Raw genomic sequence first — 16,641 nt, 5'->3', positions numbered from 1 at the left:
ACTATATTTTTGCAAAGTCTTTTACTTTGTCTGGCATTTAATAGTAATTGCCGTCAATACTGAAATTGCAAAATGACCCCTAAAGCGTGTAATTAAAAACTTACCGAATTTTAGGTAATTAGCCGACTTCTAATATCCGCCGAGTCGGATAAAGACAGTGGAGACCAGAGCTCGTCTAACCCTCACCACCTATGTAAAATACCAACAAAAAATTTAATATCGCTTATTTTTATTGTATGATTTCGGGTTGTCGGAGTTTATTTTTCCTTAAATTCGGATGGTGTTTTGGGGATTTTAAATTTTAATAAAAATTCGGGGGTCATCAGAGCTTTCTTGTTTGAATTACACATTCTAAATTCATAAGAACTCATCCGTATCGAATTGTATGTCTGCAGGTGCATTTGCCTAAGAAGTAAAGAAGCTAGAGCTGCCCTTTGAAATCGACAGGTTCGTAGTTTTTCTTCGTATAAAAAGACAACCGGAAAAGTGGCTATTGTCGTGGCCCAGAAGTGCGACGTCCCGTTGTGCTGAACGAATCCTGAGGAGATAAACGGCGAAGTCCCTTTTGGGAATAGTCGAATATTTCAAATAAAAATTAAGTGGTCTTTCAGTACCACCGACCTCATGCTCTCAAGCATTTTTTTTTTTTTTTTCAATACCGTCTTTATTATTTTTTTTTTTTTTTGTTTTGTTATTGTGACCTCAACTCTGAATTTTTCGGATAAATCCGATTTGACGAAATATATACTGGCGAGTGTTCGGAGTTTTTCGTATTTCTTTGAAAACATGAAACCCTGTATGGTATACGTTAGTGGCGTGGATAAAGGACCACTCGGAATCAAAGGGCAAGTCCGTCTTGAGTGACATAAAAGGTAACCATACGAAAGACTACAGCGGCAGACAAGCGTCGGGAATATTGAGCGCGCACTTGAATCCCCCCCTCTCCCACCTTCAGACCTACAGAGATGAACGATGCAAATGCCGCGCCGATATCTCGCTCGCGAGTCCAGATGTTTCATCTTCGAGACGCTCCGAGGTGACGGTACGGGGTCCTGATGGAAGACATGGCGCGCTTCGGACGCAGAAGACAGACGAGCTACCGAGGAAAAAGGAAGAAAAAAAAAAAGACACTCAAACAAAGAGAAGGCGGCGTCAAGTGAAGAATATAATGCGTCTGTTGTCTCGCCCCAACTGGATAGCAGGAGCGGATTCTAATATGGATCCCCAAAAATACATTACGTCTGTCAGGCGAGCCCGCCAACCCACGCGCACTCCCGCTTAGGGTCTCGCCGTCGTGGAAGCGAACTGCGGCTAGTGTCACCAGCCGGTCGAAACCAATAGAGAGCCGGGGAGGAGTTCACGGGAACTTGTCGACCACGACGTTCCGAGACGAGTGAAACGAGGTCACGTGTCACCGTGCGGTGTTGCTGATTGGATCACGGGGCTCGTAGGGCTCGTGGCAGTTCAGGCTGATGTGACATGGAGTCGGGCACGGCCTGCCTGCTGGGCGCATCGATCCTGCGGCAACCAAGCGATGCATTTGTCTTGCAGCCGGAAAAAAAGGCCGGAAAAGAGAGAGGGTGTATCGCGACGTTGTTTGAATGCGTGACGTCTCGAAATGCGTTTCGGCCGCGACCGTTGCAACCGATCCGCCCGCTTTTGGGCCTGTTTAGCGTTTGCCGCAGAGGAGCGCCGTGGACGGGGGCGGCTAAGGGAAGAAATGCACGGGTGAAACGCCTCCCATTCGAATGCGAGGTTCTCGTACAGCCCCCCCCCCCCCCCGCCCCCCCCCCCCCCAAAAAAAATAAAAAAGGCCCGTCAAGTCACGTTTTCTTCTCTTTGTTTCTTTCTCTGTGGTCTTGTCTTGATGTTCGCCTCGCTCCACCGTGCATGCTGCGCGGGGAATAATCGTATGGCGTATTCACTGGGCGCCATATTTGTGGGTGCTGTCTAGAGCGCATGTTTAGAACGAGCCCACATTAATAGGTTGCCATGACCGGTTGGTTCTCTTGATGGCGTGGAATGCACGTTACAAAAGAACCGTGGAAGCTCGCCGTCAGCACGCGCTCAGCAGTCGTGCACACTACTATGGCCACCAGCGAATACTTCCAATACAAAAAGACGTAGCCCTTTCTTTTTTCGGGTTACGGTCGCCTTCTTGAAGTTTTTTTTCGTCGAACACCCGCCACATTAAACAGTAGTGTCCTGCAAATTAACAAAAGTGAACAAATACCTTTTCGAACAATAAAAAAAAAAGAAATTGGTAGAGAAAAAAAAAACGCTATCAAACTGCTTAGTCTGTCACATTCAGCTTCAACTTTATTGCGCAAATTCAGAGTAACGTTCCTCGTGAACGGAAAGTATGCTTCATCGCGAGAATTACACATGGTATGCAATGCTCATGCAATCGGCCGTACTTTCCCACAGCGGTAAGTACTCCTCGAATGTGTTATTTGGCGCCGCGGCCGTTGCCTGAAAACCCGAAAAGAGAACTCAATCGACAAAACAGCCGCCAAACTTCGGTCGAGGTCCGTACCCCGCGAGCGGACGACTAAGCGCGAGCGCCGACCGACAGCCGCTGCCATAACAGCTCACCCGGGCTAATGAGAATTCCGAGAGGCAACCGGGGCCCAGCAGCCCACGGGAAGGTAGGAGGAGAAGAGCGCGTGAGCACAGCACCCCGCTGTCACTGACGGGAGTCCCCGACGAAGCTCTACGCACCGTTCGCGCCTGAGATGACAGCGCTGTGCGAGCTACGGTCTCGCCGGAGCAATCAGCGGCCTCCCTTTCCTCCCCTGACTCTGCTCTTTTGCGCGTGTGCATGGGGAGTAGCGTGATCACGTGGCGAGGGATTGACATACGAGTCGTCCAACGAGCACGTAGAATTCCATCGCACTGTCAGCTTAGGCGTGAACGAAGAGCAGGTAATGATCGATGGGGAGCACACCTACGGGCTCCGGGCCACACACTTCATCACGGCGCGACCGGCGGCGACGGAGGCGGGACCGGGGTTGGACGGTCGTCGTCAGGACCTCGGGGCCCTTGCGGCGACGGGTCATCCCGGAACTGGGGGTTCCTGGGTACACACGCGTGCGACGACCGGGCTGCCGCTGCTCTGCCGCGTCGCTCGCCCCCCGCGCTAATGGAGATAATGGAGTCCCCGTGTAAATGGGCCCCAAACGGATGGCCCACCGCCGCTGAGTGACGTGCCTGAAGTGACCAGTGAACTCGATTTCCTCGAGATCGCTCGACGAAAAGCGCGCGAGCGCGCGCTTGCGGAATCTGTTCTTGTACGTGGTGGACGCGCATTACGGAAGTGATGTGGAGGTTGGAGCTGCTCGCAGACGTGGAGAGCTTTGCAAACTTTAAAATAAGCGGGTTAATTCCACGAGGGGCGTTCAAAAAGTTCTCGCCCTGACACGGAAGGCACGTCACTCAGCGGCGGTGTGTTCAAGAAGTCTCGCCCTGACACGAAACTTTATGTTAGCACATGGGCATTCGTTAATATTCGCGGCACCAAAAATGACGCATGCCTAAAACACGGATTTCTCGTGGCAGCCCTCAACACGTGGCAATCCGTGCAGTCGAGCTAAAACAGAAAAAAAGTGAAGGCATGTTTGGCGATTTAATATTTTCCTCGGAGGTGTCTAACTCCGGAAGGCATGATGGTGACGTAGGGATATGATTCGCCATCCTCCGTCACGGTGAAAAGGTGGGCCGAAGAATTTAATCGAGTATGGGAAAGCATAGTAGACGACCCCCGCCTTAAAGGGACCATGAAATGATTTTAAAATCGAGTTTCATCCACCGCACGTCGTAAAAGGTGTGAAAAGAAACACAAAAACACAAAAATAGGGAGCCCAGAAAAATTATTTGCTATAGAACTTTTAAAAGAAAACTGGACTCTTTTGCGCCTTCCTTCCTTCGCCTGTTCACTACGATGCATACGCAGAATCGGTGCACGTCAGCCGAATCCACATCGCCTATTGGGTAAGAGCCTACCTCACCAGCACCGCGATCGTAAACAATAAATAGCCGGCGAATGTTTCCTAAACGTTTTGTTAAATAATATTCAGATCCACATTTTGTAGCATAATTAGAGATGTGTGGCGAAAATTGCCAAATTTGATAATGCTGAGAGCCAAGCGCCATCTATCGTGTGGTAAACGAAGCAACTACTGCGCGTGCGCAGTAGGGCAGGGCCGCCAGTTACTTGGGTGACGGCGTCCGACGAACATTTATTTTCTTTGTTTTCCTTCCTCTCAAAACTCTGACTGACTGAACGTTTATTTTTCTACGTGTTCTTCCCGCGCGTGCCGACTTCAAGCAGCAAGAAAACAGTACTTAAGACAGACCACGACGAACAAGAACGCTGGATTCACCGACTCCGACGAAGCGTATAGGCCTAGCAGGCATTCCGACTCGGCGCTGCGTTGCTTCGTCGCAAGACCGTCTGCCTACGACCGGCTGGCGTGCTAAATGGAATATGCCCGCGCGACCCTTGTGGACCCTTCCCGTATTATAGTTTGATCACTGACCTCAATTCTAGATTAAGAGGTGAGGAGGTCAATCTCTTCCCCTTGTTTTCCGAGGCAGTGTTGACGAACACTCGTCGAAAAGGGACTCTCGTCGATTCTATCTTCTTGTTTTGTGTGATATAGAGCTGAAATAAACGCCGTATGGATTGCCTTCGTAACACGGTATGTACACTTTGTTATTGGTATGCCATTTTTATTCTGACAGACTGCACGTCACTGTCGACCCCGGTCCAACCTTTCTTTGCCGAGTGTCGCGTCAGTATCGAGTTGCAATCGTAAAAGAACGGTCCCGAAGCGCTTACCAACAGCGCGAATACAAGACTTCCATCAAGCGCGCGCGTCCGCTCCGAGTGTAAGCAGGTATTTACGTGGCTCTTGCTGACACTCGTAGTTCAAACGTATCTTTTTTAACGTCGGCTCGCTCCTGCATCTCCGAGGCCGCGAAAAACGCCATCTACGTCGCTTTGCAAACGACTGACACGGGCCGGCCCTTCTGCCAACAATGACGGGGTGGTGACAAGACTCGCTGCACTTCCCAACAGACATACCGGCGTATGGGACTAGTCCCATGCTGTCGCTGTAGCGCAACATATCTCATTGAATTTCGCTCAGCTGCGATGCGGCGATGAGAGGCGCCGATTCAGGAAATACGTCGGTGACATCAGCGCAGTAAAACCTACCGGCGCACCCCAACTCGTTGCCGCTAACACTCCCATTCTCCTACTGCCGAGAGAACTTCCGGTTCCGGAAACGGTCTACGTCACGGCTTCTTTTGCGGTCAGTTGGAGAGAATGAAAAAGTCGATATTTCAATAATTTTTTGTGTAAAAGTTAATAAACCGAGACGAAAACGGATGCCTGTTCGGCATTCAGTGTACATTGACGGTTTAATGTAAAAGTTATCTGGAAAAAGTAAAAAGGTCATTTCATGGTCCCTTTAACAGACCTGCGGAAGTGACCACGCAAGAAAACATTAAGCGTACCAAGTGAGAGATTGCAAGCGAGCGGGTTCCGAAAGAACATACGTGTAAGCCCCGAGACGAGGGGAAAAAAACGGATGAAGACAACAACATCTCAAGCGTGTGCTCGATGAGGTAACGACAGATCGCTATGTGAAAATCCAGACCATCGCACAGGTCACAGGTATCTCAAGAACTAGAGTTCAACCCATCTTGACCAAAGATCTTGACATGGACAAGGTATCCGCCAGATGGGTTCCAAGATTGCTATCGCGTGACCAAAAACGCACCCGCTACACCACGTCCAGGGACAATCTCAATCTTCTCCTGTCACATCTCGCATGCTTCCCTGCCCAATTCGTCACTGTGGACGAAGCCTGAGTTAACTACTTTAAACCCGACAGCAAAACCCAGTCTAAACAATGGAAACACCACTCTTCTCCACCATCGAAGAGACTCTGCCTGTTACATTCGGAAGCAAGTTGATTGCCACGGCTTTCAGGGATTCGGAGTGTGTGTTTCTCATAGATTGCCCTCAGAAATGGCACAGCATCACCGCGGGAACTATACTATGCAACCCTGATTCATCAGCTCCGAGACCCCATCAAGGCCTAATACCACGGTACGGTGCGAATGGGGTTCTATTCCATCAGGACAATGCGCCCCCACACCGCGCTGCTATGGCAATGGCTGCTACCGCTCCTGCGGCTTTTATTTGGTCAACCGCCCACCGTTCTCGCCAAATCTCACCTCATTAGACTTGCACCTCTCCACCCACCTGAAAAAGAAACTTTCTGGTGTTCGCTTCTTCGTTGATGATCACGTCATTGATGCTGTGATCCTTTTTCTTGAGGACCAAATTTCAAACCACTTTTTCTTCCCGTATAAGATCCGAGCACTCGAACATCGATGGCCCAAGGCTGTGACCCTCAAAATGGGCTGTGTAGTAAAGTAACATAAGTTCATCCGCATCTAACGCCTCCTGCTAGGTCAGGCCGATAACTTCTGGGTCGCCCCTCGTACACTATAAAAAAATCTAAGTTCACCTCTCTGCAGAAAACAGAGGCAGCCAATCACGGCGAACAATGGATAGATTTCAGCGAATAACGGAGCTTAGAATATAAATAGATCTGTGAAGAAGGTGATGTTTGCAGGGACATTGAGCTAGTGGAACGTCATGCTCGCTATTAATACGCACTTGGCATCTTTCAGATCTCATTGTATTCTGATCTTCGTCATTCGATGGGATGCTTTCATTCTTTGCTGTGATTGGCAGCCTCTATGGTCCACGTAAGCGTTAACATACCGACTTTTTTTGATTCCTTGGCTAGAGCAATCAAAGGCTAACGTCAATGACAGGCCAAGAAACTCAGGGGGAGAGGGTGGGGGGGGGGGGGGGGGGGGGGAGTCGTGAGCATTTTATTACTTCTCTGAAGCCATTGCGATTGTGCCATCAGCTGATAAGAGCACCGGCGAACGATGAAAAAAGATGGTCATGATTAGCCTCGGCCCGCATTTTTTCAATTTGGCACTTAGTATGAGATATATACAATCACAGACGTACAGAATAAAAGCACAGGTTCACTGCGTAATTTCTGCACTTGACTAGTTTAGTCGCTGAGAGCAAAGGCCAGAGAAGAGTGACGAAGGTCTTAAAGGGACACTGCAATGCAAAACGTATTTTTTTTTTTTTTTTTTAAGAGCATAAATGGGGCATGCATTTCTTTTTTGAAATTTTTCTACGAGAAGCAAAAAACAAGAAAAACGAGCGAGCGCAAGTTTAGTGGGTTCGTGTTAGCGTTGCGTGATCCACACTGCGCGTGCGCCGAGCCCAAACTGCGGCCTTGGATTGGGGCATGGCGATTCCGCGCATGCGCAGCGTGGAGCCCGCAACGCTACGCACACGCAAAGCGCTGGCATTTGCTCGTATAGGCAATACTAAAACTCGCTATTTACGCCATTAGGCGCAATTTAGGTGGAGGTCAGTGCCCGCTTTAAGCCCCGCCCACAAATCAGTTGCACCGCCCTTCCAAAAAGAACTGCATAAACTGGATTATAGAACAGAAAATCTAACTGGATTTCTTGATGAAAACCTGAACTCGAGGTTTACAGGTAAAACAACGCGAACAAGGACACAGGACAGAGAAGATGCAAACAGACGAAGCGCTGATTGTCAACTGTTTATTTTGAAAAAAACGCCCTACGGAGTTGTCACACCAAACAAAGATTATATCACGACACATGTGACATGACCGTCACATAATCGTCACAAGTTGAAGCCCCTCACAAATGCCAACATGTCACACGATCCTTACAAGTTGAACACAAGTTGTCACAAAATCGTCACAAGTTGAAGCCCCTCAAAATGCCGTTGGCACTTTTGAGGGGCTTCAACTGGTGACGTTCATGTGACGGCAATGTGTCGTGATGTAATTTTTGTTTGGTGTGACCACGCCGTTCGGCGTTTCTTTCAAAATAAACAGTTGACATTCAGCGCTCTGTCTATGTGCATCTCCTCTGTCCTGTATCCTTGTTCGCGCTGTTTTACCCGTAAACATGCTTCACAAACTATCCCAAATTTTAACAGCACTGAAATCCAGTTTGCAGACAATTTCCTGCCAACTGGATATCAGGTTTCCACCAAGAAATTCAGTGAAATTGTCTGTTCCATAATCAAGTTATACTGTTTTTTTTGTTGTTTTTTTTCGATGGGGTGCACATTACGATTGGCTTGGCTTCTCGGCCGAGCACGCTAACAAGCCTGGTGTCTCCGTTTCCCGACATCCGGCGCTACTAGTCTGGCGTCTGACAACGCCTGATAGCTGTGCGAACAGACGCACGGCAGCCTCCGGCATCGCCTGCTATTTCACCGCCGTCTACCGTCTTCTGCCATGCCCGAAGGACGGGGATGTGAACGCTTCCCGTCGGCGTCCGTTTTCGCCTTCATCCGTCTGCTATTTCGCCTCCGTCTAGAAACGTTCACAACGCTCGCGAGACTCGACCGTGAAAACGGGGTTTTAGCGTTCCATCATGCGCGAGCGACGGTCCCATACAAGTGTCTGTCAACGTCTGTCAATGTGCGGGAAAAAGCGACGAGAGGACTAAAGAAAGCAGCAAAATAAATATGCAGTCATGTCAGCTTTTATGCTATTGTTATTTTTTTTTTCCCGCATACCGTCCGCGAGCGAGGTGGGTGAGCGTCATGACCTACAACTAAAACGTGACCTAAAGTTATTCGCTTTGGCGGGTCAGGTGCACTGCAAATCCTGAGAGCTGCTTGACCTTCCAAGCGAAATGATACCGGGACCAACTTGATATGAACCGAATGCCGGAATGCCTCCAGCCAAATGGCTCGTAAATTCTTGTCTGTGTAGGCATCTTCTCGGTATTGAAACAATGGCGGCGATCACGACGGTTGCACAATTCAAAAAGCAGCAAGGCCGCTTTCACGGGAACTGATATCTTTATTCAGCATCGACACTCGCAGAGATATTTATCAAGCCAGACCGACCAAAATAGTGAACGTGGGACGCGGCTCAGGCCAGTCCCGCTACGAAAACAAGCACTCGCACAGCGATTCCGAAGGTGGGTACCTGTTAAAGTTGTTTGCTATAAACTACGTCGGTTGATGAGATCATACTCTAAACACCTCTGTGAACTCAGAACGACCCACACTCCTAAAAACTGACAAGATCACCGAGCTACTCTCGTTCAGCATTCCGCAGACGCCGGCACTCACTTTTGCTAACGTTTGAAACTGAAGCGGAAAGGCAATATCGGTATATATATATTTCAAAATAATAAGGACTCCATCTAGACTATGTGTTAGTTGAATTACTATTACAGCGCGGATATACAAATATATAACCAACCTTTCAAACGTCAATCATCTCTCCAGTCAAATAGAGCTGTAAGAATCTTGTAAGCACGGGGCGTGGCTTAGCGTTTTGCGACCTCGACATTCTGCTGCTAAATTGCGACTGGTGGCGTAAATATTCCTCATAAACAATTCATTCTTCGAGCAATATATATATATATATATATATATATATATATTTTTTTTTAAATGTGTCTTTTTAGAAAGAAAAAATATATATTTTTTTTTCATTGCAGTGTCTCTTTAAAAGGCACTCACACAGCTAATAGATCATACAAAAAAACAACTAATTTCTGGGAATGTATTGACAAAACATCACAGTCACAGTTATCCAGAGTCGCTAAAAGTGCACTATTCAACAGGGGTGTTATGACTCGAGCCGATATTTGCCGTTTTTTTGGTTTGTTATACATAAAGCCGATGTAATCTGTCGGCACGGCTAATAGCATTCCGAACATCCCCCAAAAAGGATAACTTATCAGACGCCAATGAAACATAAAAAAGAACTAGCGAAAAAAAAAAAATCTAGAAAGCTCGTGGACGATGTGCAATGCCCACAGTCATATAAGCTTTCCTCTCGCGTATTTTATGGCTTTAGATTAGCCTATATGTCTTCCATTATCGTTACGCCCGGATTATTATCCTTTGGACAGCTCAAAGGTCTCGCAAATTATGTTTCCGGAGTCATTGACTCTTAATTCCCTCGTGCTGTTTCTAATACGTTAGCATTAGTACCCTCGACTTGACGGAAACCCGGCGGTGCCTTTGGTTTGTCAGTTGTCGCGTACGACGCTTCCACTGCTCCGAAGCGCTAACGTGAGCACGCGTCAACCTCTCCCTCTCTTCCCAGCACTGACAAACTGGCAGACAAGGCCGTATTTTTGTCAACACGAGCCCTTTCGTTTTCGGCAAAGTCACGCGCATAACGTGCCCGGAGCCAGAGACGAGGAGGCGCCACGCATCACCACCTAGATAACCAAGTTGAGGTGCTGAAGGAGGTGGCTTAATCAGAGAAGGCCAACACTGGGCACAGATTGGAAACGATTTCTGCTTCAGCCCTGAGCTTCGAGTCAAGTTTGAACCGAACGGTGACGGATTCGCCGTGTCCCATCTGCGGCCAGTGTTAGCCTTCGCTGATGACGCCATCTGGTTCAGCACTACGGCTTTGCTATCTAGGATGTGTTGCCCAGCGGCGCGGTGGTATGCGGGCGTGCTCAGTTCCTGCTCTGCTGTTGGCGGTTGTTCATCGCTCTGGGTTTCCGTAGTAGCGATACCTGGGCTGTGATGTGTGTGTGTAGTTAAAACGATGGATGAGGTTCATTCCTCGAGTGGCGTGGATGTGGTTCTTGCCACGAGTAATATGAATGACAGTATTTAAGGGCGTCGGCGTACTCTGGCAGACTACAAAAAATGGGGCGAATAAAAATTCCAGGAAGACCTATTCGTGAATTCTTGTGTAATCCGTTAGCATGACCGTTAGGGTATACACTACATTCGTCACCCTTTGGGAAACGCAAACACTCACCCTGTGACAAGGCCAACAAGAGGCAGTCAAATGTAGAGGAACCAAAAGAGAAAGTCAAAAGAAAAAGTGAAGGGGTCAGGGCTAGCGTTTCCCAAAAGCGGACGTGTGTGGTGTTTCCGAGGGTCGTGCTTACGCATACCCGAAATATTTACCAATGGATCTGCCTCTATTATTTCTACTTCCCCATTTTGGGACTTCTCTGACGACACAACTCCAACAGTACTTCGTCTTGCGGGGATTATTGATTAAACATATTTGAGGCATACAAGAAAAAATCGCTTAAGGAGAAAGAAAAAGAAAAAAAACATACTCCAAAACAACCCATTAATGTCTTCCTCATTTCTCCCCTGTTCGTTCGCGAGGTTGTTGACAGGAGCTGTCGCTAACCACGTTACGCATAAAGAGGCAGCGAAAAACGAACAAAAAAGAAACTAGATGAGAAAATAAAAACAAGATACTGGCTGGAAAGCATACTTGGTTTTACACTTTTGTTTGGTATGATTCGCATCGACTCACGTTGTCATTTCAACTGAGTGTCTGTGCTTTTATTTATTTATTGAAGTTTATTTGCCCTTAGCTCTTCTTACTAAGGACTAGGGTTACAATTTACACAAATGTTCGAGCGACGCATGCCGGTTAATGTCAGGAGTTGAGTGCATTATCGTCCTCACGCGTCTTCTTTATTGTTTCTTATGGGAAGTGCGTTTCGCGCATCTATCTACTGGCAATATTCCTAGATTGTTAGCGTACCTTATAGAGGGGGTGTGTATATTTTTTTGGCGGTTGATAAGGTGCGTTTTAGAGCAAGATACGCACCCAATTAATTATCACTATTCCTTAAAAACAAATCTAGAACAACAAGAAATTGCACCTTTTCTATAAGACAAGACAATACAACGTTGGAGACCCTAACAGGAGCGCAAGTTCGTCTGCTTCTTGCACAGGGGTTGCGATGGTGCCAGAACACCGACCTCTTATGGGCTGACCGAAAAATAGGGTACTAGGTAGACCTTAAGTCATCTTGCATTGAGGTCTACGCACTATTATTTCAATAAAAGCTATTCAGAGCTCGGTGTCGTTCTGCCGTCACCCTAACTCCAACACAAGAAGCAGACGACTTGCTCTCCGCATAGTCACCGACATTTTAAGAAACGCAGGACGTGGCAATATTGTTCATACTTCTCGCCTCGTGATTGGGTCATCGGCATTCTTATCGGCACATGCCGAAATCCCGTTGGCTGCAGACTGAGAATGACATGATCGGGACTCTCCCCGCGCTGCGTCTCTTCAGGTGATAGTGATTATTGGAGACGAGATGTTTCGGTGTCGCCGTCTTCTGGTTCCTATCCCTGACGTTACCATAAAAAGCATTAGAAGCGAGCAGAAAGTTCGATGGTCTGCAAAACGTGCGATGAAAGCCTAGTCATCACGTTTCTAAATCAACACCGTCAGGGTTGAGCGTCTGCCTTTGCTGTTATTTACATCGACGAGAGCAGAAATGATCCTACTAGGGACACCATAGTGAGCTTTTGCCAATCGCAGTTGTTCGCGCGCGGGTCCAATGGACCCTTTTCCAAAATGCGTTGTGCGCATGCGTGCAATGCTTGACACTCTTGGGTTGGGGATTGCGTTAAACCAGAACAGATCCGCCAACGTGTATCTTGTGCACAAGCAGTGCGTCCTATATGAGTTACACTATGGTTGTTGGCTTCTCTTGATGAGATGTTTAAGCCCCATGCCCCTCCCCTCGACATGCACGACGGGTCACTGACACCTTCAAGCGCCCGTTTTTTTTAAATATTTCTGTATATTGATATTTTTGGATTAATTTTAAAAGTATGATATAAATATGGTTTCAAACAACGCTCCTCCATATGTGGCCGGCTGTTTTGTCGAACGGTCGCGAAGTCAAACGGTGTCGCGAACGGCGCCAACGCTTGCTCGTCTGCTTTGTGCGTCGTGCGTCTTCTATAGAGAGCTAGCTGGTGACTCATGCTTCTAAAAGTTGCCAGATGAACGTAGAAGATACACGAAGGGAGAGGTAGAAAAGAGAACAGACACACTGCTCAACTATCAACCATTTTCTGAAGATCTTGTTCCACACCGATTAGTTTCATATCTCGGATCTAATGGGTGTTGAAGAAGTTTATCGTCAGTAAATGGTTGCTAGCTCAGCAGCATTTTCCTACAAAAGAGGCAGGCATATCAGCGAATCCGAAGAGAGCTTACACAAAGCGGAGACGAAATGAGGCAAGGATTGCCAGGTGGGAGTCTCGATCCTGCTGGGTTGCTTGGCCGCATGCTAAGCAGCTAGCGTTGGGCTTCACCGCACGGCGAATTGGGCGAACGCTTTCTTGGTAGGGTGACCACCCGTCCCGCGACTCGCGGGACTGTCCCGCATTGAGGGCTCGTGTTCCGCGTCCCGCAAGAAAATTTCAAATCTTCAAAATGCCCCGCATTTCATACTGTCGTAAAATTCACTCTGCAACTCATGGTGCTGCCGAACAACGGGGCACGGGGAAGCGTGAAGGTCGCTGGTAATCGTGTGAATCGCATGGGTACGCCATTTTCTATCCATGTATTGCGGGAAGCGACCGTCGTTCTTGCAGTAGAACCGACGCGCTTGCTCCGTTGCGCCTCTCCCCTTGGTGGCAAAATATTGTAACAAACATTGCTCGCCAATATTTTAAATATAAGATACTGTAATAATTTTCATATCGCTGTCACAGCAAAAAGTTTGCCGTGTTTTTTTTTTTTTTTTCATGAAGACAACTACACAAGGGAAAAAGCCTGCAACTCACAAAGGTCGAAAAGAACATACTGTTAAAGATTTGTGTCCACTCTAAAAAAAGCCCATACGTCTACTTTCACGCACAACACTCGGCGGGTCAATCATTGCGAGTTACGGAGGCAGCTCAGCGAATGACGATGCCGAAAGATACGTTCAGACCAAAAAACGCAGTCTGAGTTGTGACATTACGCAATGCAAGCGTGACGTTTTGCATTGCTTAATGTGAAAACTCCTACTGCGTTTTTCGGTCTAAACATATGTTTCGGCGTCGTCATTCGCTGAGCTGCCTACGTAACGCGCGGTGATTAGCTCTCCGAGTGTTGTGCGGGAAAGTAGACGCACGCGCTTTTTTTAGAATGTAGCACCATGTTGATAAAACTAAGCGTTGACAGGAAACAATACCCAGAAAAAGATTTACGGTTTTTTATTTCCATTTGATGCATTGAGTTCTGCTTCAGTTGATTTTTATGTTTTGGGTTTCGACACATTTAATAACACATTCGACATAAGAAAAGTATATAGCTGGGAGTAAAAAATATTTGAGCTGAATTGCTGAGCCTGCAATACAATTAGAAGGTGTATAAGCAGCACGGGATGATAATTGTGATAACAGAGCCTCGGTTCGTGGTGTGCGCGTTAATAAATTTCCTTCACCCCCCCCCCCCCCCCTTCCCCCCCCCCCCCCCCCCCCCCCCCCCCCCGTTGTCCCGCATTTCGCTTGCAGGTAGGTGGTCACCCTATTCCTCGGCTCCGAAACACGTCAACCACACGTACTATTTGCCTTCTCCCTTCTGTTTGCCGCTGCTTGGAGCCCTCAGGCATAGCGTAACTAATGAAGGAGGTGCTGGCACTAGCCACATTTCCTAGCCCTTCTTGTTAGAAAGAGATTTGATTCGTTTGCATACGCCAATTTGTTTTAAACCAAGCCGTGATAAGCCGTGATAAGATGCGAAAGCAATTTCTAATCACGTGGAAAGAACGACGTTCGTAGCAACAACAACAACCATGGCGTCGACGCCTCGTGAATCCGTCTGTTTCAGGTCAATGCCTTGTAATTAATTGAATTTCCTAAAATAGTTTTCGTCTGTACGGTGTCGGCTATCACCTTCTGTCGTAACAGTTTTCTTCTTGTGAGTCGAACTGCATGGACTATTACCGCAGCAACATAGGGTTTGTTTGAAAGCATACCGTGGTCCTGGGAGGGGCTCGCACGGTTTTGGAGTATGACGACTAATGGCCACTTTGTCTGGGCCCGCATAGCACCGGTGCAATGTGGTTCATGGAACAGGAGAGGTTAGAAGGGAGAGGGGAGCGTTCTTCTCTCCCCGCCACACGTCCATGTACTGAAGTGGGGAGAGTGTACTGCACTGCGCGGGTGCGGTATGCCCCAAACGAATAGGCCATAAGTGGTCCGCCTTAAACGCGAACCAGATTTGCTCCTCCCGATGGTACGTATCTGACTAGAAATCCTGGAAATGCTTTGAAGGTACCTAAATACTGCGGTCAAGTTAGTATGACAAGTCTTGCGAACGCGTTGTGTTCGCAAGTCTTCAGAACGTCCAGATGGTGGATCTCTTTACGGAGCAACTTAATCTCGCACCGATAAGTCCCGATGGGCGACCGGACATATTTGGAAAAAGGTGGACTGCATCAAAAACTACCTCGGCCAGTTAATTGGCACACTATCTTTGAATAAGCTTGTTGTCACTGCTTTCTCGTAGTGGAAGTTAAGTAACAGTGGTGATATGCGGGATGTTCCTAAAGGCACACCCTACGAATAAATTAATTGTCATCACGAGATGTACGCTAAATGCTAAGCTCGCGAAAATGCGCGAAAAGGCATGCTCATTTTTGCATTGTTTGCTGCCCATTTGTGCCAAGCAGCTAACGGTGCACAAACCTTAACATTGAACGATAGCTTCGACAGTGCTGACGGCTCCAGCGGAATCGATGGTACCTCACGGCTAAAATAGAAAGCTGTGGCAGCTGATTCGCTGGCCAGAATTTTAGAGTGAATCAGATATAAACAGCGCCTGATGGTCTCAGGCCGAAGCCTTGAAAGTAGGTTCGAAAATACGTGATGTAAATCACCAATTGTCGCGCACGAAACAGATCCTCTCTTTGCACTGTGCATTTCAAAGAAACGTTGTTACTATACTCATTAGGAAAGTCTCTCATCACACGAGCTTACTGGCACTAGTGGGACCCAAGTATACTAACACGCAATGACATTGACCAAGGAACCTTTTTGTTGTAGTGTTATTGCAAAAATAAAAGCGAGCGTTTCCTTTCAAGCTCTCCTTCGCAAAACTTGATGACGTAGTTTGGAGATTGCAGTGTCCTCCAGTGACGATATATCCAGGTAAAAATAACTAAATGAGGCTCATAGGCTGGGCCCGAGCGCTACGTGAGCACTGGATTTGGGCTCGCGAGAAAGAATATCTCGACAGAAATTGAGATAGTGACTCGGGCTCAATTGTTTCGATGACGACAATATCCAACCCTTAAAAATGTTTGAAATTCAGCGCGTTTCTTGCGCTTTACCAACCCTATCCCCCAACCCTGCCCGTTTCGATCTGGATGAGTATCGTACCGGCGTGCTGTCGGGTGTTACTGCGTTAAAAACCCCAGGCTAGCGGTTGTACTGCACTGGCTAAACTTCTCATTTACAGCTGAGAGACTCGTCGCCCGTAAAGACAGACCAAGCTCCTAGGCTGTATAAATATACACACACAACCCAATAACCAACCCTAGCGCGTGGTTATCATAAACATTGATGGGAAAACGCTGCATGTTTTTCTTTCATTTCCTTTTGCGACTAATTTTGCACAAGGAGGAAAACTAAAGCGTTATAAACCTCAGGGATTCAATCTCAGTAATACTTACGCAAAGTACGATATCGCTTCCGGCGCCCCTTCAGGCGAAAAACATATGCGCGGAAAACGAATACAA

This window comes from Ixodes scapularis, unplaced genomic scaffold (assembly GCF_016920785.2).
Source record: "Ixodes scapularis isolate PalLabHiFi unplaced genomic scaffold, ASM1692078v2 PGA_scaffold0__279_contigs__length_252992795, whole genome shotgun sequence".
NCBI lineage: Eukaryota > Metazoa > Arthropoda > Arachnida > Ixodida > Ixodidae > Ixodes > Ixodes scapularis.
This window is presented reverse-complemented; position numbering follows the sequence as displayed.